Source organism: Ictidomys tridecemlineatus, chromosome 7 (assembly GCF_052094955.1).
Source record: "Ictidomys tridecemlineatus isolate mIctTri1 chromosome 7, mIctTri1.hap1, whole genome shotgun sequence".
Taxonomy (NCBI): Eukaryota; Metazoa; Chordata; class Mammalia; order Rodentia; family Sciuridae; genus Ictidomys; species Ictidomys tridecemlineatus.
The window spans coordinates 91,592,599-91,620,016 of NC_135483.1; the positions used below are offsets into that span (position 1 = coordinate 91,592,599).

At 39.7% G+C, this 27,418-nt stretch overlaps 1 protein-coding gene across 3 annotated transcripts in view; it reads left to right on the forward strand.

Moving 5' to 3' along the window:
• The window catches only part of Nckap5 (NCK associated protein 5), a 910,861-nt gene that overhangs the window by 80,268 nt on the left and 803,175 nt on the right, over positions 1-27,418 (forward strand). Inside the window, exon 1 of one of the 3 annotated variants that reach the window (XM_078017216.1) lies at positions 9,467-9,732. The exons of 1 other annotated variant lie outside the window; for it this stretch is intronic. The gene's annotated coding sequence lies outside the window, so the exon portion shown is untranslated. Of the gene's footprint in view, positions 1-9,466; positions 9,733-27,418 lie in introns of those variants that run through there. One more of the 3 variants, XM_040294086.2, reaches the window with a different exon arrangement.

Consider the following 27,418-nt stretch of genomic DNA (forward strand, 5'->3'; position numbering starts at 1 on the left):
CCTAACTCAAATGATCATGGTGAAGCTTCCCTGAGTTAAGATATTTAAAGGGCTGTAAAATATGTTTGTCACATCTTAAGTGCTACATGAATGTCTATGGCTATAAGAGGTACGGCTGCTGTTATAATTTGACTTAAGGCATCTTGCTTAATTGTTTAAACTCTCATTCTGCTCTGCGTTGTGTTTCTCTTTCCGATTATCTGTTGGGTTGCTGCTATACTACCACATGTCCTGTGGCTCTCCAGATGTTCGTTTCTGATCTTGATTCCGTGTCCTAGTCATCGAAGAAAGCAGATATTGCTGAGCGCTCTGGAGAAGCCATAGTTACCTCTTTTGTGGTTAAAATTCTCAGGATTTGAGATCCTGACATCCCTTGTGTTCTCTAGAAACAAGCTGATAAAGAGCTTGTGTATTGACTGGGTACAGATATCGATTAAGAATAGACAGTAATGGAAGGGAGGGGAAGAATCTGTCTGTTTTAGTCAGCTTTTTTTTTTTTTCTCTTTGTTAACATGACCAAAGGACCTGTAAAGAACAATGTACAGAAGGAAAAGTTTATTTTGGCTCACAGTTTTAAAGTTTTAGTCAATGAGTCAATGATTGCTGGCTGCATGGCTCTGGGTCTGGGGTGAGGCAGAACATCGTGGCAGAACAGCGTGGCGGAGGAAGGCAGCTCAGGATATGGCAGTTAGGAAGTACAGTGGGGGCATCTCTGTTCACCAAGGAAAAATATAAACCCCAAGGGCATATCCCCAGTGACCTATTTCCTCCAGCCACAACTACCTGCCTACAGTTACCATCCAATTCATCCAGATCAGTGAATTAATCTACTAATTAGGTTACAACTCCCATGATCTAATCATTTCACCTTTGAGAATTCTTCTATTGTCTCAGAAATGGGCTTTTGACACCTCATATCTAAGCCATAACATTGTCACTAGACATAGGAAGAGGTGAACTGAGATGCAGGTCCTGCCTGGTTGGCCTCTGTGGGGTGCAGTATGACCCAAGTCAATCCAGAATTTCCTGGCCTTTGTAATGGTGCATGGATTACCAAGTGGATGCAGCCACTTTATTCTTCCTGAATGCCCCTTGGGCAAGGCAGATCTCAAGGGAGTTGATTAATTGTAGGTTTTCTGCTTCCTAAAGAGGAGATCTGAGTGGGTACATATCCATGTCTTCCAGGCTAAAAAACGGGGCCCCTCCCAGAGGGACTTAGTACAACATTACTTGTGAAGTCCTCACAATTTGGCCAAATGCTTTTCACAGGGAAGGGTATGAGAGAAAAAAAAAATGTTGGTTGCCCCAAGGATTAGAGATAATGCTGAAGGAAGAATGACAAGGCAGATGAGGACTAAAGAATAGAGCAGAAGTTTGTTACTTGAGGAAGTGGAGAAATTTCAACAGGAAACAAAGGCACTCAAAGCAGAATCTTTACATGGTGGGACCATTGGAGGCAATTTGGGGGGTATCAGGTTGTTTGCATAGAAGCCCACTGTTTTCATTCAATTTTTCTTTTTGTTCTTTTTTCTCCCCATTTTTTTTTTTTTTTTTTTTTTTACATTTGGGAAAGTTGCTAATAGAAACCATGGTGGGCTTAGGGTGGCCAACCCTCTCTATTTACTCAAGCTAAATTCTTTCTCAGGACACTTGACCTTGAGTAGGCATTCTGGATTATCCAAGGTAGGTTCCCACAAAGCCTTTTCCAAGGCGGTTCTTGGTGTCACAACTGAAACCATGAAATAATGGATGAGCAGAGTGTTTGGAAACTATGAGGAGATGTTTTTCCATCTAGCTAAGAGTGACAGGGAACAGAGACATTATTGATGGCTCCTGCAGTATTTCACGTGTACTTGGCAGCTAATAAATATAGATCAAAAGGAAATTGAACATGAGGGCAATGAATTAAAAGAGAAAATTATTTGGAACAAACTCTTTGCAGGGAAAGAATGGTAAAGAAATGAATAAATCAAGGGAGCAAACAAGAACTGAATGCCATCATATATATCCAAACACAGTGTCAGGATCAGGCCCTGAGCAATGTCTGCAGTTCAGACTGGGGTGCTCTTATGCCTACACTTACTATAGAGCAACCCGGGAAGGCTTCTCTCTACCTCACTCTCTCCTGACCAGTTCTGAAGCATCTTTTCCTTCCTTCCTTCTTTCTCTCTAGAGGGACGATGAAGGTATTAACTAACTGCCTCTGGAACTAAAGTTAGCAAAAACTCTATCAATTCTCCAACCTTGAACCTGGGCACATAGCCACTTTTCCTCCTAGAGTGAATGAGTGTCTCCCAAGGACTGGACATAACTTGATGTGGATATGAAAGTCTGATTTTGGGGGTGCTCTTAGAAGTGCATATCTAGAGTTGGCTTTAACCACTCCAAGTCCAAGACCCAAAAGGTTCAGTGGAAACTGATTTATTCTCCAAGATTCAAAGAGAGACATCCTTCTCACTCTACTTTCAAAATATGGAATGTGTTACAAGTAAGGCCATATAATTCACCAACTCTGTGCCCTTTGGACTTTCTGACTCTATGTCAATCAAAATTCAAGCTCAGCAAACAATTATGTTTCCACTGATGAACTGGGTTCCCACAGATTTTGTATTGAAGAGGTTAGTATATCATGTTCTATTAGTTTCACTTTATTTTCAGGTTGCTTTACTAGCATTTTGGTTCATAATATGATAGAATCTCAGCTACTACTTCTCACTCACAAACTAGTGGCCTCTGTATTTTGACTTTACTTTGATCAATGCAGCGGTATAAATACTTCAATGTGTTTTCAATGCATCTGCCACTGAGTAAGATACTTGTAGAATGTTTTATGAGGAATCATAGCTGCTCACATGTTCAAATAGGCAGAGCCTAGAGCATAGTAGTTTCTCCCTATGAAAAGCTCCATATAATGTTCAGTGAATGACTCACTAAATGAATAGGCAAGTTCAATAATAAATGGAAAAATAATGATTTCAAAGATTAATGGATTGGTATAGCCCTCAAATTCTCATGACATTTGTTTCACAATAATATATTATTTCCTCTGAACTCCCCCATGCATTTTTCACTGTTATTAAGTGATGCTGATTGCGTCTTGGAGAGAAGGCAAGTATGCACAAATGGCTTAGGAGAGAAATGGTTGAAGAAGGAAAAGAAAGAGAAGGATAAAGTGAGACAGCAGTCTCTGCCCTGGACTTGGAGAAGCCCACATGGGGCAACTCAGCCTTTCCCTGTCTATTGCACGTTGGCCCTGGGCTTGGACAGATGCTCCTTGCACCTGAGCTGCCAGTCCTTTCTCTGATCCCTCCACCTACTTCTGCCATTTTTGTTGACTTTCCAGTGCCATTTGACAGGGAACAGGCTGTGAAGAGGACTGTGTTGCTCACCCTCTGATCTGTAAGCATGCCTTTTCTAAAGAGCCCTTTTAAAATATTTTCCATGAAAGTGAGGTGTTTCTGGAGATGAAAGTATCAGGCAGTCAGAGAAGAGAAATCGCATTGTTTGTGGGTACGTGTGTGCATGGCGAGCATTCTCTTTCAATAAAAAAGGAATAAAAAAAGAAAAGAAGGAAAGGCACACCCCTCCTCCAGCCCACCCTTCAAGAGACCTCTGACCTGCTTGGCTACCACCACCCCCACTTTTGTCTTTTTAACTTGAGAAGCTTTGTCAGCACAAAAGGAGGAGCCCAGGGGCTGGTTGAGTGGCCCTGAGACAGCCCAGGACTTTGCTGGTTTATTTGGGGCAGCCACAGACAGGGAAGTCTGTCTCCTGGGGACTTCAGGAAAAGGCAGAGTGTCCTTGCCTCCTCCCTGGGGCATCTTAGTATGTTACTGGCTGGGGGTCCCTCTTCCCATTTCAGGCGGTTGTCAGGGGCTATTATAAGCTGGTGGGGGCAGGGACTGTGAGGCCCCAGAGTCACAGTTTTGAGAACTGTGGGGGGAACTGACTGTCAATGCCATTCAGGGCGGATTGTATTGAAGGCATTAATCACACAATAAGCCAGTCTCTCCCAGGGAAAGGTCAGTGACTGTCCCCATCCTCTTCCTTCCCTTAGTGTTATCACTGATTTTAATGGCCTTTCCATATCTGGTGAAAATCGAACTCAGGGTCTTTTCATTTCCACAATCCTGGGCCACAAAATTAGTTGCTTTCTCAATTTACACACAGCCACATCCCTGGAGGCCTCCCTCAGGCTCTGGTTTCAGGAGAACTCTTTTCTCAGGTTAAAAGGAATACAGCTTATGTCTTGTAGTTTAATGAATTTACATAAATCCTTGAAGTAGGATTGTTGGACTCCCGGCTCGCAAACTGGACTTTAATGCTGTGCATTGGATTTGTGTAAAATCAATGTCAGGGGATGATTAGGGGCCCCCTTCCCTTTTCCCACCTTCTCTTTCCCAGCCCTCTTTATATGGGGCAAGCAAAGTAGTTAAAAATGTCAAACTCACAGTACGCACTGTCAACAACACAATGAGGAGGCTGAAATAAAATCCTCCAACCTCATGGTGATACTTTATACTTACATAGAGCCTTTCATCAGTGTTGCAGGAACATTAACCCTTGCTGAACCTCCTGGGCTGGGCCCAGAGCCCATTGGTTGTAAACACAAAAGGATGGGGGGATTACACTTCTCATTTGGAAGAATCTTCAGGTTCTAGGCAGATTCTCAAAGTTGGTTGAGTTTCACATCTTGCCAGGCCCCCTTCACTTTCAGCATACCTCTGCCATATCAGCCTCCTCTCCAAAGGCCAGTGGTGGCCCAGTAGTGTCAACAGATGACACGAGTATTGAGGGTCCAGCAATCAGCCCTCACTTCTCCAGTGAGGGGAAAAAAGTGTTAGCAAGCTTGACATTTGATATGTCATGAAATGCATCAAAGCAATCATTATGGGAGTAATCTGAACTTTGCTGGAACTCCTTACACTTACTTTATGGTTTGGGTCTTATTTTGTTTGATTGATGTATGGGGGATAGTGTAACATCTGCAGCCACTCGAGCCTATAAATGTCTTTAGCCCACTCTGTGTTTGGGTCCATCAACGTGGCGTTTGTTTTGTTTTTCTAAGTTGCACTTTGTGCACCAACTCCATGTCAGATAGGGTCTGTTGTCGATCATGTTTTCCAGGAATTTTCTAATTGATCACGGTGCTCTTTCCTAGGGACCCTGAACAAAACAATATGATTTTTTAAAATCAATATCTGATTATAGACAAGGAAGTCATGTTTTAACTTCTCTTTTTTATAAACAGTGCTTCCATCTGCATGACCATAATGTGGGTCACCTTCTAAACATGCAGATTCTCAAGCCCCCTAGAGACTCTCTCAAAGTCATGTTAACTTGTGAGTGCTTGGCCCATGTTGGGGTGCTTGTAAAATCTCCTCTGCTTCTTCCTACTTGTGATCACATTGACTCTTACATGGCTGACTGTGTCTGAAGTCCTGGTAGGACCATTAGCTCTAGCAGAAGAGCTAATTGGTACAGAGGACATCTACATTGGTACAGAGGACCTCTCTTCACTGAGGACTCATAGTGTAAAGGGAAGCAGGAAGTGAACACATCTAAATGCCGGCTCTCCAATATTTTCTCCTTCCCACAATTGGATCTTGCCTATCCCAAAGAGCATGGAGAATTTGCTCCACCAGGATGCTCTGGGACTAAACCCTGTGAGTTTGATTCCCCACACTCCTTGCACTTCTCCATTTGGAAGAGCTACACAGAAAGAGACTGGGTTATGTAAAGGGGCAGAAGTCACACTTGTTTGGAGTTGAAATCTGAAGCTCTGTTGAATGCCCACTGCCATATATTTGTACATAGGAATCAGAACTGGTTATTTTCTTAATGGCCCCAAGCTTCTACTTCCAATTTGTTAGTATTCATATTGGTATACCAACTCTCTTTTCAATGTTTCTCGTCATCAGAGGAATCTAGGCTCCACAGGACACTGGAGAGTGAGGTAGCCTGAGTTGAAGGTTGGATCTGCTGCTGGCTATAGACATGATCAGATTCAAATTTAAGAAAACAATGTATCTCTCTGAGGCTCAGTTGCCTGGGTTGTGAAAGGAGATTGAGGACATGGTATGTATCTCACTGAGTTATGTTAAGGGTACATTAGATGATGCACTTACAGAATCGACACATAGAAATACTTAAGAAATGGTTACTGTTAGGTTGTTTGTGGGAATTAGAGCAGAAGATGAGGAGATCCAGACATTGGAGGGAGAAATTGAATCTGCCAGGATGGTCTTGGTAGGTCCTTTGTGATACAAGATTATCAGGAGGGAGCAGCTCTTGGGGTCCTTTGGTTATTTTTCACACTGTACAGATCTGATTACTGTCTTTAACTTTAGAAATCTTCACAATTTAAGAGTCAAAACATTTTATCTGAAGAATACAGCTTACTTTTTTAAAAAATGAAAAAGCCCATAAATCTGCCTGTGATCTCACTCCCAACAGTCCTTGATTGATAAGGAATGAGAAGACCTCACATGAGGATGGACTGGGAGGGTGAGCCAAGCATCTTGGAAAGTGGTAGTGATTTCAGCAGCCCTATTAGTTGATCACCTAGCAGAGGGGCTGTGGGGAGGATAGACCTGTTCCCACTCACCCTCAACTGCCCTCTCTTTATTTTTACACTAAGTTATAAGTCAAGTATGTACAGCACTTGTATTTAACTCTTGCTTAGAAATGTATGACCCTCTGGGCTCCAAATGTACAGTTAAAGAGAACCCGGCCTCTGGGTCCTATCATAGGTAAACTAACACCACAACCAACAACAAGACCCATGTAGGAAATATGGGCACATATTCCTTTTTTGAAACCATTACAGACATAAGGTATCTTCTCACTGTGAGGTAGGACTCCAGTGTGCAATGGAAATAGTCCTTTGGAAAACATACCTGACCTTGGTGGAAACTTTCAGTCATTCTTTTTCTTGGACATTTTTCCCTCTAAAAGAAAAACATAGTGTCTAATCTGTAACTTATGCCCTGGAGTTTTACTACAGAGGCTCTCAGGCAGTGTGGAGGGTACACAGGCGTGGGTCTTGTGCCATCACTGCAGGCCACTGAAAAGCCCTAGGTCTCTTCTGAATACAGCTCTGAAGACTCACTGTACCTTACACTTTTCCAACCTCCCACTAGAGGATCCCTTCCTGTTAGACTAGCCAGAACAAGGAGCTGGCCAAACCTGCACCTCTACAAGTTTTCTGACTTGTCTGCAATACTTGCTGGGGACCAGTGAACTTAACCAAAGCGATTCATACTTGTCTCCCTTAAAGCTCCATTTGTCAAACTGCAGTTGCACAGGGAAAGGTCAGCACTTTATGTTCTCAGCACTTAACCTTAATCACTCTTAAGGTGGAAAGCGTATAAGAGGTTTTCAAATTAGTTCTTAAATGTGATGGGAAGCCGGTGTCAGTCTTTGGATCAGGAATGAAAACTAAGTACCTGGTTCCCCCTCTTGTCTATCATAGTCCCTTTCTATACTCTGATGCCTCCGAGGAAGAACGTCCCAGCATCCATTCAACTAATAGAGCTTCATCAAGCAAACATTAATATCAGACATTTGGTAAAAGAATAGCTAGGTTTCCCCGTGAGATATATTCTGAAAAACTGTCTCATCATTAAAATTATTTTTTGATAACAAAAATGGAATGTGATCATTGAAAAGAAACATCAAACCACACAGAAGCATATAAAAGAGGTGATTCCTCCCACTTCACGTCCCCCAAAATAATCAACATTAATAATTTGTGTAATTGTTCTCATCATATACCACGTACAATATTGGAATTTGGATTATTCATTCAGTAAGCAACCATCTAACTCTGTCCTTGTTAGCATATTAAGTTACCTTGATTTACCTTTTTTCATATCAATTAACATTTAAGTTATTCTTATTGGATGACAAATAATCCTGTAAAGAACAGTCTTCTGCATACATATATATATATATGTATATATATATATATATCTCCTAGTGTTCTTCATACTTGTGAGGTCACTATGGAAAAGTGAAATTGCTGGGCCTAAGAATTTGCACGTGTTAAATATTTAGATATCTCTAATTTACTTCAATAACATGTTCATTTCAGATCAATTGGTAATTTATAAAATATATGCTGTCTTTGATTCCTACATGAAAGTGGCATATTCTGGGGTTTTGAGATCCTGCCAAATCAATAATCAATTGCTATTCTTTGAGAAAATAATTTTCAGACACAGAGTGAGCACCCACTGTAGGTAGGTAGTGAGATGCCAGGGAGTGAGATCTACTAACCTTGTTCTTGTCACCACCCTCAGTGCCTTCCTGCTCTGCATTTCTGTCTAGCATTCTGCTATGGCCGGGGATCTGGGTATAAACAAATAAACAACACTTTCAGCACACTGGCTGCTCTCAGAGACTTTTCAAACTGAGTTGGGGAGACAGAACACAGATGGCTAAAAAACAAACTAAAAATACTAGTCAGTGTATAAAAAGCAGTGAATAAATATAAATAGTAAGCATCGTTATAGCAGCCCAGAGGAAGGAAGGAAAACAGTGGCTGGGGTGTTCAAGCTTCATAGGAGGGACTCAGTGCTGGATGTGTGGAATGTCTCTAGGTGGGGGCTGGGGTGGGTGGGGAGACAACTATAAAAACTCTTAAGAACCAGCTGACAGAAAAAGAGATCTGATGAGAGAGTGGAAAATAGGGAAAAGTGCCCACTTTTATTTTGACAGTTGAAAGTGAGTGAGGTTCATAATATTGTTTGAAATTATTTGTGGTTCTTGGCAGAAATTCTTATTTATTCTTATTTATTTATTTATTTATTTATTGAGTGATGGGGGTGGTACAAATTATTAAACATTTGAGAACTAAAGGAAACCTTCCAGCCTTCTTCCCCGGGTGGAGGATGCTGCGTATTATCACGTTTGCAAATACACACAAAATTTTCCTTAGGATTTCAGAGCGCCCTTCCTTCTCCCTAAGTTGAGAAACTTTAAAGGGTCTCAAAAAAAAAAAAAAAGTTGCAACTCCAAGTAATCCATCTACATGAAAAAAGTTGGTCCGGTATATAGATCACAGTAAAAAGTTATTATGCAATGTAAGACACAACTAATAATATATATTTATGAATCATCAAACTCTGAAACTGACTCGAAGCAGGTGGGTAAACAACCTGAGAGTGCCGCCCTGGCACTTCAAACTTTCCTCCACGTCTGCAGTTTATCCAGCCTGCATCGGTAGAGGCGATTCTCTGGCTTTTTTCGCACCTCAAAGAAGCCAAGCTCTCAAAAAATGTGAATCAATGGGATTATTTACGCGTGTATAACTGGAATCCACTCCAAGAGACCGATTTTGCTGCAGAAAAAGATACTCTTGCTCCCCACCCCCTCTTTTCTTTTTGACAGTCAGTTAATAAAGACTCAACAATAAGCAGCTGCCAGTGATGTCATTTGGGACTTTGTCCACGGAGCTTGTATTTACAAGCTCGGAGCAACTACGGAGCCGCAGCCCAGGGAGCAAGTCTCCGCAAACTCGCCCGGGATTCGCGGCAGGATCTCGCTGATGCCGGTGGATATTCAGGAAAACCGAGTAGTCTCTTAGCCGCGGTCTTTGAATGCTTGAAACGTAAACAGAGCATAACCGCGGGAGGAGATTTTTAGCAGCAGAGAGAGGTTGAGTGGTTGCAGTTCCTCTGTCTGTCTCCAGGACTGTGTGATTTGTGTTCACTGAGGAGCTAACTACAAGTAAGACTGTTGGGATTTTTTTTTTTTTAATTCTTGTAACAGTTTTTTTTTTTCCTGTTTATACAGCTTGCTTTCCTTTTAAAGTGAGATGATGATGTTTACGCTTTTCTGCAGGCTCTCTCGGCAGCCACAAGTATGCATTTCTTCCAAGTAATTATAGTGCGCTAAAGTTGACTGGGGTTAGGTGGAGAGGACATATAGACTCAGGACAGGCACCACGATGCAGATGGATGAATTGCTAATCTGCATTTGCCTCTGCAGTGAGGTGGAGTTTGGTGGGTTTTGTTGTTGTTGTTGTTGTTGTTGTTGTTTTTGCTTTTTGTGTTGTAAAGTACCAACTGACCAAACAAACAACAACAAAAAAAGCTGTTAGGTTGACCTATGCAGTTTAACTGAATGCTATAGACTAATTTTAATTAACTTGTTGCTAGAGAGGAAAATTCCCCTTTTCCTGATTTGTTTTTTTATGTGTGATTTCTAATGTGTGCTTGTTGACTTTCATAGTCTTGTTCTTCATCCTGCTGTGCCCTCTCCTCCGACCCTCCCCTTTTCTTTCTTTCTCCACCCCCCCTCCCTCTCCTCCTCTCTCAAACTCATTCATTCTCAGGTGCTAGTTAGTATGCATTAAAAAAAATGTTTTGAAATTCAAACCCCTTCTATGTGGATTTCCCCCACAACCACGACCCACATTGAGTATCTGATGTGCCTTCTGAGTTAGCAACTGGAGTTAATGTACTACTGAAAAAGTCAACTTTGACACTCAGCTTGTTGGTGGGCAAGATCTATATCCTTTCTTTCACTTTTCCCAGGGCTCTAAAACTCTCTTAAGTATTCTCTAGGATTTAAACAGGAAGCAGGCTCCCTGCACCAGCAGTCTGGACAGGGACTCCGTCTTTTTTTGCTGCACTGGCTCTCCTCCTGTGGTGTGAAGTTCTTCATATGAGTCTTGTAAACTTGTCTTTCTGTGGGTCCTTGGAGCTGCCTGGGATTTCCTCCTTAGCGCCTGCAGTTCAGCCACTTGCAGCTAGTAGCAAATCACCACTGATTCCTGCCCTCTAGACCTGACAGCCGGCTGGCAAGAAGTGGCTGTTAGCCTGTTAGCTCCTGCACGCGAAACCCATGACTCATTCCAGGAGACTGACTTGCTCCTGAATTCAGCTGCTCTGTCACCAGCTCAGGAGCACCTTGACAGCCCTGACTGCCTTTCCCTCAGAAGCTAGTATAGGAAGGTCCTAAAATATTCAACTCTTTTCTATGGAGTCCTTGTGGTGTCAGCTCCCAATTTTTCCATCAGAGCACATGCTGCTTGGTTGTGTTTTATATATTAGAGCTTACTGCTATCTGCAGGTTTTTGTACAAAATAAGGGATTTGCTGTTAACATAGTTTGCAAACTATTAATGGAAGTTTATCATTTATTTTACAAAAGAAAAATTGGGTCATGAGGTGGGGTGGTGATTTGTCAGAGACACCCAGTAAGAGGGTACTAGAGCTCCCACTAGAAACTGTGTCTTCCATGCCCACTCCAGCATGCATTCTGCTCTTCATGTTCTTAAAGATTAAAAAGAAATGTGATCCACATATGTTTCGTATGCTTCTTGCAGGAGCAGAGCTGTGTGCAGGTGTACAGATGAAGGTGGTCTGGCAAAGACTGAATGTTCCTGTTTTGTCTTTGGCTCTGGTTACATTTCTTTACGTCTCTGTTCCTCATTGTTGTTTTCACTAGCAAATGAAAGGGAACCCTGTGATTATTTTACAGTTGGCCTAGAGGCGAGCAAGGTAATAGCTGAATTAGTACAGAAGGTATTTTGGATTGAGTGCGGGTTGGGCTAGCTAAGGTGATTCCCAACTCTGATAATGTTGTTTCTGCTTTACTTCCAAGTCTCAAACTTTTTGTACACTATAACTTGCTTGTTTTCCTCCACTTATGGACTCCCTTTCCAATGGAAGCTTTTTCTTCATTTTTTTCCTTGATGGCCCCTCCCATTTCATCCTCTCACTACAGCCTGGACCTCAGATCCCAGTATTCCACAGGCCCCACTTATGCCCTGCATTCCTCTTCTCTCTGGAGCCTTCCTTGCCCTGACAATCCCACCTGGGGGTACCTCTGTGGACTCTACAGATCCAAGTGATCTTGCACTTGTACTTGTTTGGCTTCTCATGGTATCTTGTGCTAGCTTTTGCCAATGGGATCTGGAACTCTTGGGCCGCATAAATATCTCCTTCCATTGAAAGCAAACGCTATGTTGTGAAACTTCCTTTGTCCACAAAGAAGTTATTTAGTGCATGATGCTAAATATATGAAAGAATGAATCAAATATGCATTTCCCCACATCAAATCCTCAGGCTTCCACACTTGGGTTGACAAAATTATCTGTTAACTGTGCTTAGTGGCTTTCAATTTTTCTTTACTCTGGTGAAGGCCTGTGATGCCAGAATTCTGAGCACAAAATACTGGGCTATACTTGATGGGATGCCTGCCACTCTACCCTGCTTCATTTCTTTGTGCTCCCTGCATATACTAATATCTGTGCTGGAGTTCTGCTTGCATCAGAATCTTCTGTCCTGGGGATACTGTGGCATATTGATTAAGGACTTGACTCTGGAAATGGCATTGCTGGGGCTTAATCCCTATTTCCTTCACTTGCTGGCTTTATGATCCCACAGTTAATCCACTAAATTTCTTTTTTGTTGTTGTTGTTGTTTCACTTTCTCATCTTTCAAATTTGGATAGTAATAGTTCCTGCTTCGTGGAAGGGTTGGAAGGTTGAAATATATTCACATAGCTAAGACACGTAACACAATGCTAGGCATACATTTAGTATAACTGAGTATTAGCTATCATTGTCACTATTTACCTTGCTGACGCATGCCTCCCTTCCCAGACTTAATGAATCAACATCTCCAAGGTGGAATTCAGTTGCGTTTATAGTTAAAAGTTCTTCCGATGATTCAGAGAGGACTACTGGATTATTAGCAGCCGGGACTTGCTTTCTGTGAGCCGAATATTCTCTTCAGCACCTCTCCACTTTTGTACTCATGTAGCACTACTGTGGTCCCTCTCCAAATACCAGGTTTGTCCTCCCAGCTCGTGCTTACCCTTCCCCTCCTATAAGCAGTTTTCCATGCCCCATGTGCCATGGACAGAGGTCCTTATGCACTATGGAAGTATGTGTTCATTGTCCCCTCTTCAGCCTCTGAGTGTCAGGATTCACCTGCCTGACACCCACCTTGAGAGCTACTATCTTTAGTGAATTACTTGCGGAGTAGATGAAAAAAATACTGCTGACCAAGTTTCTTCATTCCCATTTGACTCTAGGTCCTGTGGCTGCCCCTTTCCCGTGATGTCACCTCCAAGCCTTTCCCCACTCTCAAGTCATCTTTACTGCTACTCCTCTCTGCGTAGCATCTGCCTTCCCCACTTCCAGAGCAGACTGTGGTCTTACGCAACACCACCCCCTTTTTCTCCCCCTTCTCTTGGATGAAGGAGAGAACACACCCATCAGATTCTGACCGAATTCTGTTGGATTGCCTAAACTGTATGACCCCACTTAAAAAGGATATCTTTGCCTTCTGCCTCTGTCACAAGATTGTAGGGGTGTTGAGTTGCCAAATTTGTAATCTTATGCATAGCCCTGCACCTGGCACAGAGTGTGTGGGCCCAATAAATGAGGAGGAAAAGGTAGGACTGTGTTGTTGATGGGCACTCTAAGAGCAGACTTGAATTATTTTCTACTTATATTAATATGGAGTGACTCTTGTATACCAGGCTTATTTCTAAGCTCTTTGCACATGCTCTGTCATTATAGTCATCATATTTATTACCCAAGCAAGGATAACTGAGGATCAGAGAGGTTAAGTAATGTGCACAAGAGTGGTAAGAGGTATTGCAGTGTTTGCACATATGGTGTATACTCTGAATTTCCACCATGCTACTTTCTGGAGATGCAGGGTTGACCTTCGCATGAGCCTCACCCACACTGGAGCTGTGGATACTCACTTGGGCCTCTGGAGTGCTTGTATTGGCAGAATGGTAAATCAGATTAACAGTTCTGAGTGCTAGCCAGTTGATCTAGTGATTCACATGTTCTCCTCTTCAGAAGTATCTAAAGCCCAGGCCCAGCCCCCTTTTTTTTCCTTTTTTTCCCCGCTCTTTAAATCTCAGTTATGAATCTCCTTGAAGATTAACCTAAGTTTATAGTTGAACATCAAAATTATTTGCATTCTTGGTATGGGTGTTGGCAGGCTTGGTCAAGAGTAAAATTGTGGGATTAGATAAAAAGACATAATTGGAAATAATGGTTGGCCATTTGGTTGGTCCCTAGAAAAGTTTCTCCAAAGATGTGGTAGTATTTTGTGAAAGAGGATTTAAACGGCCAGAATGGTTTAGGCTACACACTGGGCAAAGTCACTGGACCGCTTAAGCATAAGATCCTTACAGCCTTATTTCTCTCCAGTTCTTTAATTCTACAAGGTTTAATGCCTCTGGAATTTTGGATTCCCAATTGTGCCTCTTTTACAAATGAAATAATAAATCTCTTGGATACATAGAACATTACCCACAACGTTTACAGTGCCCCAATAAATACTTGTCTAATGAAGTGTATCATGTCGTTTTGGAAGCCCCAATTACACAAGGTACTTCCCAGTAGTTACATAAATTAATCTTAGTATTTTCAGGGCAAGAAACCAGATCTCTCCTCTTAGAAAGAGTGGATTAGTGATTTCTTTGAGTAGAATTTGGATGCACCATAGGAACCCAATGGACCAAGGTCAAGAGGAAAGTCCCGAACCCATTTTGGAGCATAAGCTTGGATAATAACATGGCAGATAAATATTACGGTGTTGAAAGAAGATCTGTTATTTCTGAAATGTGGGAACAAGTGTTACTGTTGAGATGCATGTCTGACAAACTGCCCCACAAAGGGTACATGCTTCATTTGGCAAATTGAATCTGGAAACACAGAACTGAGCCAGGCCAGCCCAGAAGATATGTCCCTAAAGCTTCCATTGTCAATGATAAACTGGCTTTTAAAAAACGCAAAAAAATCAAAGTAATACATGCTTACAATTTAGAAAACCCAGCAATACTAAAATGTTTATTTATTTATATTCATATTTGTGAATATTAGTGATAATGCTGAAGTGCTTATATACATAAACATTGCAAATTTTTATGTTTCATAGCTCTTGAGCCACCTCTCCTTATACCAAATTTCATTTCTGTTTTTCAAAGATTGTCTGCTCTTTTAGCTGCTTTTTAATGTAATATTTCCAAATAAGATGTTTCTTTATCTGTGTAAAATATCAAATTATTTATTATATGTTTCTCATTATGGTAGATTAAATGTTTCCTACAACTTCCTTATTCTTCAATATATCACATTTTTTGATTAAATGGATTTTTAGTGCCTATTTTTTGTCATGATTATAAATACAGACATGCCTTGGTATCTACTGAGGATTGATTTTTGGGCTCATATGGTATTAAAATTCATGGATGCTTAAGTTTCTTATATAAAATGGCATTGTATTCGCATGTAACCTAGGCGAATCCTCCCATATGTTTTAAATAATTTCTAGATCACTTGTAATACCTGTTAAAATATAATTACTATATAAATAGCCCTTATGCTGTGTTTTTCACAGAATGATGACAAGAAAAGTATCTAAATATGTTTGATATGCACCTGAATATTTTTCCTCCATATTATCCATCTGCTGTTGGCTGAATCTACTCATATGGAGCAGACACAGGGAGAAGGCCAACTGTGTTGTTTACTGTTGAGTCAAATAACTTACTATGATCACATTTCCTTTCTATTAAAATATTTCCCTAAAGTTATTAATTGTCTTTCTTCAAGAATTCACTTAGTTTTTAAAGATTTTAATGAAATTTTCTCACTGGCTTCAATAATCCTTTGACATACGTGTCAAAAGTAATCTCCCCTTAAGATATTTTTCTTATGTTAATAGTTAAATTCCCAAGTTATCCTATACTTTTTTTTAATGTCAGTTGTCAAGGGGGAGAAGTTAATTATTAATTAGGCTATATCAAAAGTAATTTAAAATGCCTATCTCCAATGTGTCCTTTATTTTAATTATAGTCAATTACTCATATTTGGGTAAATAGAAAAGATCTGGTTTATTATATTTGGTAAATAACATTCATAATTTAGTTTTAGGGTCCCATGAATACCCAATATTCTTTAAGAATTTCTTTCTTCCTGTATATCTTTGACATCTAGAATAGCTTCCTCTGAGAAAAGCAAATGATATTTCATGTAATTTTATTCGGTGAGTAGTTTAAAAAAAATGGCCTTCTCACATGACATTGATTTCTTCTCTTTTCTCATTCTCCTCTCACTGGTGTTTCAGCCCAGAATTGTACAATTAGGAATGTGAGATACATTGTCATTGGAAGTGGTTAAAACATTTACGTAAAAGAATGGGAAAGACTTCACCTTTAGAGACAGTGTTTTTCAGATTGCCAGTAGAGGGCCTTGTTAAACTGAGTAAAAGTTCACGTATCAACCAATAGCCAGCAGCCACAGACACCCTATTAAAGAAGGCATTGTTTTAGAATTTCTGATTAATAGCAGTAAAACTACCAAAATAATTTTTAAAGTACATTGCATTTCTTTCTATATGGAGAAATTAGACATCTTAGCTTTCATTTTTATTGTTTTCTTAGTAGGAAATTGGAAAATTCAGAAAGATCATTAATAACCCATCAATCAAATCAAGACTTTGGATGCCTAGTCATAAAATCTATACACAACATTTTTTTTTTTTAGTTAGAATGGTGTTCTCTGAGCTTACTAGCTGAAACCTCAGGTGGAATATGGAGAAGAGACAATGGCTCTTCTATCCCGGGTACAGTTTAGACTTGCTTCCTCCATTTGAGTGAACCCACTATAAAATAAAAGCATTTCCTCTTCCCTGCAGCTGATGTAAAAATATGACTTAAAATCATGACATTCTGTAGTATGCCCTCCATTCAGATGCAGGGAAAGAATCTGCACTGAGCTGGGATCATTTCCAGTTCTCTGTCCTGCTAGTTTCCCAGTGGAAGAAACCAGGGGAGAGGAGAGCTGATATTTCTAAAGTCATCCAGCAGGTTAGTTCAGTGCAATCTTCTTCCTGCTCACTGACCTTTCAGCTCCTCTTACGCAAGTCTCTCCTTTTTAAGGAGGCTCTCTTCTCCCCACTCTGTCCTCCTGGGGGCAACTTCTCCTCAGCCTAACTGGCTCCCTCAGGTAGGCTTTTTCTGCTTGTTATGTGCCCTGTGAACCTCATGTCCTTGTTTTCCACTGCACTTATCTCTACAATGGGATGAATAATAATGCCTATCTCAGAGGGCTATTAGAAGGGTTAGATGAAACAATATACATCGAAAACACTTATGTGTTTTCAAACATATGGTCAACTATTTGATTAAGAACATTTCCTCAGCAAGGCTAGCTATTTCATGAAGGCAGAACCTGCATCTGTCTTGTTTGACATGGTAGACTTGGCACTTAGAACAGTGGCTGGCACACCGTAGGTACCCAAAAACTATTTGACAAAAGGATGAATGTAAGCAAGCATTCTGATTCTTTGCTTACTGGTTTTTTTCTTCTCCATTTCTACACTTAAGGAAGACATTTATTTTTATAAGTCAGCCGATGGTGTTCAAATCTCATGGCCTTCAGGATGCCTATGGACTCAGGGAAATTTTTTAACTTTCTATGAGCAAGTGAGTATTTTTTTATTTCCAGTAGTTCAAGGATCCAATATTTGTGGTATTTATCAAGCAGTAGCTCTGCAGGTTTAAAAATAACAAGAGAATGGAGAAGGATTTCTTCTCTTGTTGACAAGGACAGGAGGAATGGGAGCAGAAAAGTGTCCCCAGATGAGCCACATGTCCTTTCACATTTCTCAGGTTGGGCTGGTGATTTTTCTGGAGGCCATCTTGAAATTGTCTTCATATTAGTAAAGGCCATATTATAAAGACCAGGGTCTTTGGAATCAGTTAACACAGATAAAGTAATGTAAAACAGATCACTATAGCTCCTACCCAAGAGGCATTTGCCCTTGGGTATCCCTGAGTTCCAGTCTCTGTCCTGACCTCTACTGTCTTTGAGTGAGTTCTTTAACCTAATTGATCTTCTCATCTGTAAAACAGAGGAGTATCAACTGTGATTTCACCTAAGTCTTCATAATATGTCTACCTCATTGTACTTTCTATGTATATTGTCTCATCTAACCCTCCTAACAGCCCTCTGAGATAGACATTTTTATTTATCCACTGTATAGATGAGAAAGCCAAGGTACCCAGAGATTAATTTGTTCCAGATTACACAGGAAGACTTTGAGACAGATGTTTAGATTGTGTTACCTTCTTAAAGGATCATTGTGAGAATTAAATGAGATAAAGCCCATGGCGTAACTGCATAAAAATAAGCTAAACACATGGTGACCCTTAAGATCATCATTGGCTCCTTATCATTGAGGACATTATGGCCCTTGTAAGCAGATGAATGAGATGTAGGCAACTGAAAGAGATGGCAGTGCTGTGTGTCTCAGGGACACATTGCTTAATCCTGATGTCAAATGTCAAGAGCTCTTTTTACTTGGTATTTTGGTACAAACATGTATTTGCAACCCGAAACAACCAGTAAGGAAACTGCCCACCCTAATCCCCTCCTGGCTGTTCTGATCATGTGAGAATAGTTTTCTTGGCTCAATGCTGCATCTGCTGATTGACACTCCTGGCTTTATCATCTCTGCTTTTTTATTTGGTAAAACTGTCAAATCCCTCAGATTCCGGTTTGTATACAACTCTTTCTTTCAGGAACAGTGGGACCAGGTTATGGGGTAGACAGGGAGTGATGGGTGTTCAGCTTTTTCTGATGTGTCCTCATTTTGTTCCCTTGTTATGTATCCCTGACCCATTTTCCCCAGCTGTCTCCTTCCTCTTTTCCATCTTTCTTTCTCTTTTTATTTTCTCTCTTCATTCATTGTCTTGTTTTTCTCTTTCCTATTGCTCAGTTTTTCGTCTCTTTAATCTTGTCCTCTGCCCAACTTGAATGTCATCTCTCCCTCAATCATCCCTTTTGCTCTTCTACACCCTCTTCCTATTAATTTTTTCTCTCCTCCTTCCTCACCCCAGCAGAGCAGAGGATGGTCAGTGTTTCTCAGTGGAGCAGGAGTCAGAGAAAAAGGGCCAACATTCCAGTCTTTTCAGTTTCTATAATCATCAAATGCCCTAGGGCCTCATTACAATGCTGATCCTGTTAAACAAAGAACACATCCAAATTCTAGGCCAAAGGAAAAGGGAGCCCCAAAGGAGCAGGCTGCATGGTAGAGGAGGGTGTGATCTAGAGAGAGAGAATTGAGTGACCCCGCTTGTAAAATCCTGCCCCAAGCCAGCTGTAGGATGTGGGATCAAGCGGCCCCATCTGCAAAGTGAGGGGGAGATCAGATGGTCCCAAGGCCATTCCTGGCACCGTGATCCTGTTATTCCTAATCACACAATGATTGCAGTCTGACTCACAACACGGGCAATTATCAAAGCAGCAAGAGGCAAAGCCAGGACAGTGGGCTCAGCACTGGTCGGTCTGTGTGCATGGGCGTCCTGGGGACCCTGGCAGTATCTTTGATCCCTAGCAGTATCCCATTTTCCCAAAGTGCTGAAGTGATTCGTCACTGCACAATGCCGTGTGTCCTCACAACAGATGTGAGAGGGTCACCCTTGAAAGGGTGTTTCTCCAAAGCATCTAATTATAACCTCTACTGAAGATTAACAGATGTTATAATTGTCTTTACCCTTTGATTAAATAGTTTCTGCATGAGTAGGTTTCTTAGATTTTCCTTCTCTGTTTTGCATGATCTTTATAAAGAACTGACATGTGTCTTCAATTTTCTGGAGATAGCTCCTCAACAGGCTGGGTAAGAATCTTCGCAGATTCATAATTTCATCCGCTCTCTTTCTTTCCCTTCTATATCTTTATATATATATATATATATATATATAAATATATATATATATATAAAACCTGGGGTGGGTAGACTGTACTTGTGTAGACTGGACATGGGTTTGGATGGCAGGTGAGTGGCAGGAGTATGAGTGTAGCTAGAAGCTGGCCTCTCTTTCTGCAGTTTGTCTGCAGAAATGCCTGATATATGTGAATGTTCTCTAGGAAAAACTCTGCCAAGTGGAAAGGGAGATTCAGCAGACCTTGCACAGCAGTCAAGCACAGCAGGTGACAAGTGTGCAAATGAGTGTGTGAGCAGAGAGACAAACAGCATTCGTGATGTAAATGTCTGAAGATTGTCCTGCCAATGTTTGTTCTGGAAAGATAAGCTATCAGCCAGAAGCTGATATCAACATCTAAAACATTATTTTTGTTCCATTATTTAGAACTCAGATTTCTTTCTTCTCCATTAGCGATGTGGTTTGCATTGTATGGCTCACTTACTTCACCTACTATGAACCCATCAGGAAGGATGGTGCCATTAACTTACAGGAAGATAAAGCCTTCTGCCTCATTGTATCATTGTCCAAATGAGTATGTTTCCTCTTTGAAAAGAGAAAATTATAAGGAAGGCTTTCAGGCATTAGGCCAGTTTATGGAAGATGAAGACCAGATCATTTAGAGAGATCTCCTTAAAAAAAGGGTCTCCATCTCTCCATACCAAAGCAATCTGAAAAGGACTTGCAAATCAAGGCAAAGATCAGCCATTGGTCAGCCTGAGGACATAGAAGAAATAAGCAAAATCAAATTTGTCTTCAGTGGATACTAGAATTAAACTTTTGGAAAAATAAAATGAAGGAAATACTTGGTTTGGTTGATCTAATAGGCCCCATACAAATTCCATCTCCTCTTTCATCTGCAATTGATAAGGAAGAGGAAGGAAGGTACATTTATTCTTAGTAATAATCTACACTGAATATATGTGCTACTAGTGAATCAAAAGGCAAAATTTCTATCTATGGGGTTCACAATATATAGGGGGAAGACGTTAGTCCCTCATGAGACATTTAAAGAACATTAGAAACTAAATAGGATTAGGTTCCAAATGAATTATCAGAACATTGATAAATTAAGATGATTTTATAAAGGCTAGGATCTTAAACATTTCTAGAACCGATATCATGAAAAATAGCTAAAGAAATTAGATTTGGGTCATTTGGAGAAAGAAGATTTTAAAACTGTTCTGAAGTGTAATATACATACAGATCAGTGAATCTAAATATCTAGCTTGAAACATTTTTACAAACTGTATTTATATCACCAATGCACAAACCAAGACATATCACCAGCACCCTGGGAACTCTCCTGCAGTTCCCTATGGTGACCACCATGTCCATTTCTGATGGAAAAGATTAATTTTGCCTGTTTGTATGCATTATGGAAATAAAACTACACAGTATGTATGATTTTAGGTTTGGCTTCTTTTATTCAAATTATGTCAGTGTGATTCATTAATATTACTATACTTAATTGTAGGTTTTCCATTGTCATTGTTGTATAATTTTCCATTGTGTGACTGTGCCACAGTATCGTCTTTCTGCTATTCAGGAGTATTTTGCTAGTTTCTAGTTTGGGATTCTTACAAATAGTGCTGTGATAAATATTCTAGAACATGCCTCTTGTGTCACTTCATAAACAAATAAAACATATCCGCTGAGTGTGTGTGCAATTGCCACATTGTAGAGTATCTAAGAGATACTGCCAGTCTTTCAAGGTGATCGTTCAAGTTTATAGTCCTATTCACCATATGTGAGAGTAATGGTGGTGTTTTAATTGACTGACGAGAACAGGACTACTTCTTAAAGGTGGATGTTAAAGAGAAGTAGCTGTGGCCTAATATTAGGCATTACTCCTTTAGAAATTCACAGAAAGAAAATGGGATTTTATGAATTAAGTCCTTGTCCCTGGAAGTTCTCAGACAGTGAAGGATGGCCTTCACCAAGAAGGGAGGTGAAGTAGGCATAGGATTCCAAGGCCTTTTCCATCACAGGCCTTGTATATCTAACATAGTAATCTCCATGGAAACAAGAGTATGGAAGAGGTCATCCCAGTGGACCAGAAGGCCAGATTGTAGGAGTAAACAGGAGCGATTGCAGGGATAATACTGACTCTGTGAGTGGGGCAGAGGCCATTCCAGGAGGGGAGACAGACAGATGCACAGGTCTGAATAGGACATGAAAGAATCGAGTAACATCATAAAAAATGATGATATATTAGTAGATGGAAGAGTGAAGAGCGGTTTGCAAACCACAGAAGAATCCCTGCAGAATAAGAATGGAACACACATTTATACAGTTCACTATACCGAATGCTTAGGACCAGTCTGAGAACCACCAAGCAAAACAGAGGCATTTGATCAGCTCTGCCGGAGATCAAGCAATGTCCACAAGATGCCCTAGGTGAAAGTTCCTGCACAGGGAGGTGGCCAAATAATGCTCACCGAGGCAACAAGAACAAAGCAACATTTCTGCAAGCCTCCTTGCAGTTCCTTGGAGTTTCCTAATACCTAATGTGCATGAATCTCGTGTCCTTGACAGCATGGGCTACATGTCCTCTACAGCATGGGCTCTGACTTAGACTGTTTTCATGCCAGCATCACACCATGTACAAACTTGATCATATAGTAAAAGGGCTCACAAAAATAAAGATGGATGGTTGGACTGATAAGAAAAGGTTTTTGCTTTGAACAAATAATGTTCCTTCCTCTGCTTTCATCTTTTTCTTATCTCCCTTTTACCCCCACCCCGCCACTTTGCAATCTTTTGAAGCCTTGAACAAAGAATTGTTCATTTTCCTTGACCTAAGGGATCCAAACTGCATAAATAGATAAGCTTGTGAAATTAATGAGAGGGATCTTCATGTTTCTTAGAGTATTTTCATCTGTTCGAAATGGCTTAATATATATATATATATTCATTCATTCAGTGGTACTGTTAACAGGCACCTTCTAGGTACATGGTGATGGGGCCCCTCAATCAACACATCCTATCCTTTTCCCTTCCAAAGCTGCACTGAAGGGCTATATTCAGGACAGCAGTCATGCCCTGGGTCAAAGCACGCATCCGTGCTATCTTGAAACTCTATAACATAGCCTGAATCTGGTAAATGGAGCACAGCTGAGCAGGTGACAGATTTATCATACAGAGTTGAAGACTATTCTAGGACAGAGCACAAAGGCAGTCATTGTGGGAAATCTGATAAATGGTTACTCCTGTAAATACTTCTTTTAAACACTTTATACTGTTCTGAAAATACATAATCTCTTGAACAGTGATGAATCCGCTGCCTCTGTCTCTTTCTCTTTGTCCTTTCAGCATGTCTGTTTCTACTCAGATACTCTTCTATAGGGACACTTTTCCACCTTTGGGTTTCTCCTGAGTGTATTTGATTCTGAAGATCTGAGCTCAGTCCGGGAGACATGGCTGAGATGTGCTTCTGGGTATGAGTGTATATGTTGAGTGCGCACACACAGGGATTGATGAGTGTGTGTGTGAGCACATGCATTTGTGTTTCAGGGTTTTGTCTCTGCCATTTCAGTTAGACAAAACCATAGTATTATTTTATCCATCCTCAGATTTCCAACTTAAATTGACTGAAGTTATAAAGCACTATATCAAGCCAAAATAATTCCAGGACATTATCACAAGTAATAACAATCTTTCCTACTATAATCAACAATATTTTCTTGATAGAAAGTTTTTGTTGTACCATTCTCTTCAATTTCTTTGGGGATATGCTTAAGCCATTACAAGTTTTTTCAACAATAAGTGTTTGAACCATGAATCCTACCTCTCCTGTTCCCTTTGCTAGGTTTTTCTTGTAAAGGTACAAAATTCCCCTGGATGTGACTTCAAAATGTTTCTGGTACTGGGGATTGATCTCAGGGGCACTCCACTGATCCACATCCCCAGCCTATTTTGTATTTTATTTAGAGAAAGGGTCTCATTGAGTTGCTTAGTGCCTCACTTTTGCTGAGGCTGGCTTTGAACTCCTGATCCTCCTACCTCAGCCTCCCGAGCCACTTTGAATCAATAGATATGTAGTTAGTGAGAGCTCATGAAAGTATTATAACAAGAGATTCTTAGAGCTGGCCATCTACTATGGATGCTTGGTATGGCATGGTGGCCACTGAAGCAGATTCTACCTGGAAGCTGCCCTGGTGAGATATTGGAGCCCATAATGAGAGGTGGGGATGCAAACCATTCAGCCCTCAACCATGATTCTGATGGATGGAAACAAAAATGCTTAGTTTGATTGCCACCAAATCCTTTACTCTCTGCCTTGGTCTCTGTCTTATTAAATCTGGACTGACCATGGGCAGAATGAAGTGGAGGACTGAGCATGTTTTAACTTGCACTGGGTGCACCTCAGAAATTTAGCAACCCAACTCAGATATTTCTACATCTCTTGGCCCACTAACTTCAAATGGTACTAGACAGAAGCCTTTGCCATCAATAACTTAAAAGTTTAATATTCTAAAAAAGATAATGAAGGAAAATAGATAAAGAAAAAGCTGGTTTTAGAAGTAATTCTAAAATCAAATTCTCCCCTGCAGCTGCCTCTAATACTTGGTTCTATGCCTCTCTTTCCTTTTGTATGTCATCCCCAGGGTCAGATAAGGACTTTTCTAAGCCCTCTTTTCAAAGAGAACCAAATAAGTTCTGCCTTCCTGCATAACCTTAGTCAGACTTTCCAACCTATCCAGAATTATACTTAAAGTCAAGTTGTGATCCACAGGGCACTGAAGTTTGTTGTGTGAATTCTGGAATGACCTTGATCAGATGTGACTTATCAGTGGGTTATTTGATAGGCAGGGGATACTTTAAGATGTGATTTTGATTCTGAAGGCTGATCATTACATTTCTTGGAAGTTGTGGGCATTCTTCTCTGCCTTTCTGAACTGAAAATATAAGCAATCATTGGGATGGAACAGGAGGGAGACAGTGATTTAGATTAATAGAAATTTGAGTGTATTCACAATGAGAGGCCACCTTTAGCTATTTATCCTGGAAAACGGTTCATTCATTTATGTGAAGAGGCATGCACAAGAATGCGCACTGCAGCATCATTTGTAATAATGATAAGTTATTTGCTGTCCGAGTGTCTATCAATAGGGGAAGAGTCAAACAAATAATGTTCCATCCACACTCAGGAGCCTGCATGGTCATTAAGAGGATGAAGAAAAGCTATTTGTATCTTGACATGGAAAGACTTCCTGATTTATTAAGTGAGGGAAAAAAGTGGTCAAATATATACATAGAAATGGGTGCCACTTCTGTTTCAAAAACATACATAAATATAAAATCTATATCTAGAAAGATAAATTGATAATGGTGGATTTTTTTTTCTGATTCAGAGAATATTATTGGGAGTACATGAAGAGGAAAGTTTGGCTATTTTTCACATAATTTTAACTATTTATTTTAAGAAAATATGCATAGATACTTCTAAAGAAGATTTACATTTTTGTGTGTGTATACATGTACATTTTACTCATATATATTTTAATAAGAGTGTATATTCTGAAGCAATATTTCATGGATAAAAGAGTTTATACTTTCCAAATAAGTCATCTGAGGTAACCAAAGGTAATATAAAAGATAAACAGAACCTCTGTTTTTCTCTGGGTGAACTGAAGTTTTCAGGCATGATGATATTTAATTTAAGATACAAATAAAAGCAATAAATTTTAAAATAGGCAACTGTTTCTAAGGTGTGAAGCAGCAGAAGTTATTTACAGAGAATTCACTGCTCAAAATTTAACCGTTTCAGACATGGTGGGCTCATTTCAGATATCAAATAATGGGATCACGGTGACCAGGTAAATGAGCTGTGGTCCTGTCCTGAAGGATAACCAATCTAGTAGAAGAACAGACAAGTAAACACCGCTCATTTATTTATAAGCATAAGGCTGAATGAAGTACTCAAAAATGGAACAGTTTGTGAGCATGCAGAGTAATGTTTCCTTAAATAATATTGGCAGTGATTTTTCTCAAGGCTCCATGAGGATATAAAGAGTTTGAAGGATCATAATGTGATTAGCATATATTGCATAAATTTTCAAAAACTTTTATTGTGGCCACCTTTGAATTGATTTGTAGGTTATTTTCTCTGTTTATATTACTCTCATTTTTTGTTCTCATTTTTAGAGTTTCCAGTTTTAGTTAAATCCTCTTTTTGCTTTCCATTTTAAAGATAATGTGATTTTAAACTTACTCTGTTTTCTTTTTCACTAGAAGTTGCAGCAAAATAAAAATGACTGCAAAAACAAAATTTATGAACTTTCAATTTGACTGAGTTTTTTTCATGTTTTTTTTTTTTTTTGGTTTCTATCTTTCTGCTTGGATTAAAATTGATAATACTGTTATTTGCTTATTCTTTTTTAATACCTGTATTACTTAAAAATTTGTAACATGCATATTTATGCATTCTATGTTTATATGTACATACAAATAAAATACAAAATATATATAGCAGATTAAAATTTACTCAATATCTTTATATGCTTAAAAAATAAAACTAACACCTTATTATACTTAATTTACCCTTTGAATCTCATTCTGATAATTTTTTTTTGAGTTGTGATTTTCAGTGGCCAATGGGTAGATTCACTCATATCATTTCTCCATGTCTTTGCTCACCAAAGTCTCCAGGATCCTACTTCTTCCCTTTCATTTCTTGCTAGCATATATCCTTCAGTAGTTTTTTAGTCAGTATCTGGGGAAAACAAAGCTTTTGTTTTTAGTAAGACTAAAGAGTTCTTGGATTATATTGTAGCTCAATTTAGAATTCTAAGTCACAGTTAATTGCTCTCAACACTTTGAAAACATTACTACCTTATGTTCTGGCATTTATTTCTGCTGACTGAAATGTGCTGGCAGTCTAACTGTCTAATAGGTTTTTATTTGTATGTCATTTCGGAAGCATCTCTCACGACTTTTAGGATTTTCTCTGTAGCTTGATGTTTTTATAGTTTCAAAGCTATATGTATTGATATGTACAGTATTTATTTCTTTATGTTGTAATTTTAGTCATAAATGTTCTTAAGTTCTGAAAAATTTTTAGCCATTTTCTTCTGAAGATATTTCTTCTATGTTATTCTATTTTTTCTCTCTTTATTTTTATTTATTTATTTTTGGAGTCTCCTAGATGCATTTGGAGACTTCCAATCAATCCTTCTTTTCTCCAATATTTTTCTCTGTACCTTGCACTAGATGAATTCATCAGTATAACTTTGTGGTTCATTAATTCTCCCTTTGATTGTCCTGTCTGGCTTTAATTTTGGTTTTTGGCATTTTATTTCAGACTGATTTTTGTGGATTTATAATGGATATTCTTGTTCTTTTGTTGTTGTTCTTCTTCTTCTTTTTACCATAGAGCTACATCCCCAACTACAACCCATGTCTTTTATTTTGAAACAAGGTCTTGATAGGCTGCCAAGGCTGGCCTCAAACTTGGGATCCTGCTGCCTCAGCCTCCTGCGCTGCTAGGATTACAGGCTTGTGCCACTGTGCCCCCTTTATTTGCCTATTCTTATTTCACAATTTATCCGTTTTGTAAGTGATATACTACTTTTTTGTTATTTATTTATTGACTGATTGATTCTTTTTAATTATAAAAGACAGTAGAATCCCTTTTGATGTAACTGATGTAATTGATGGAATAATTC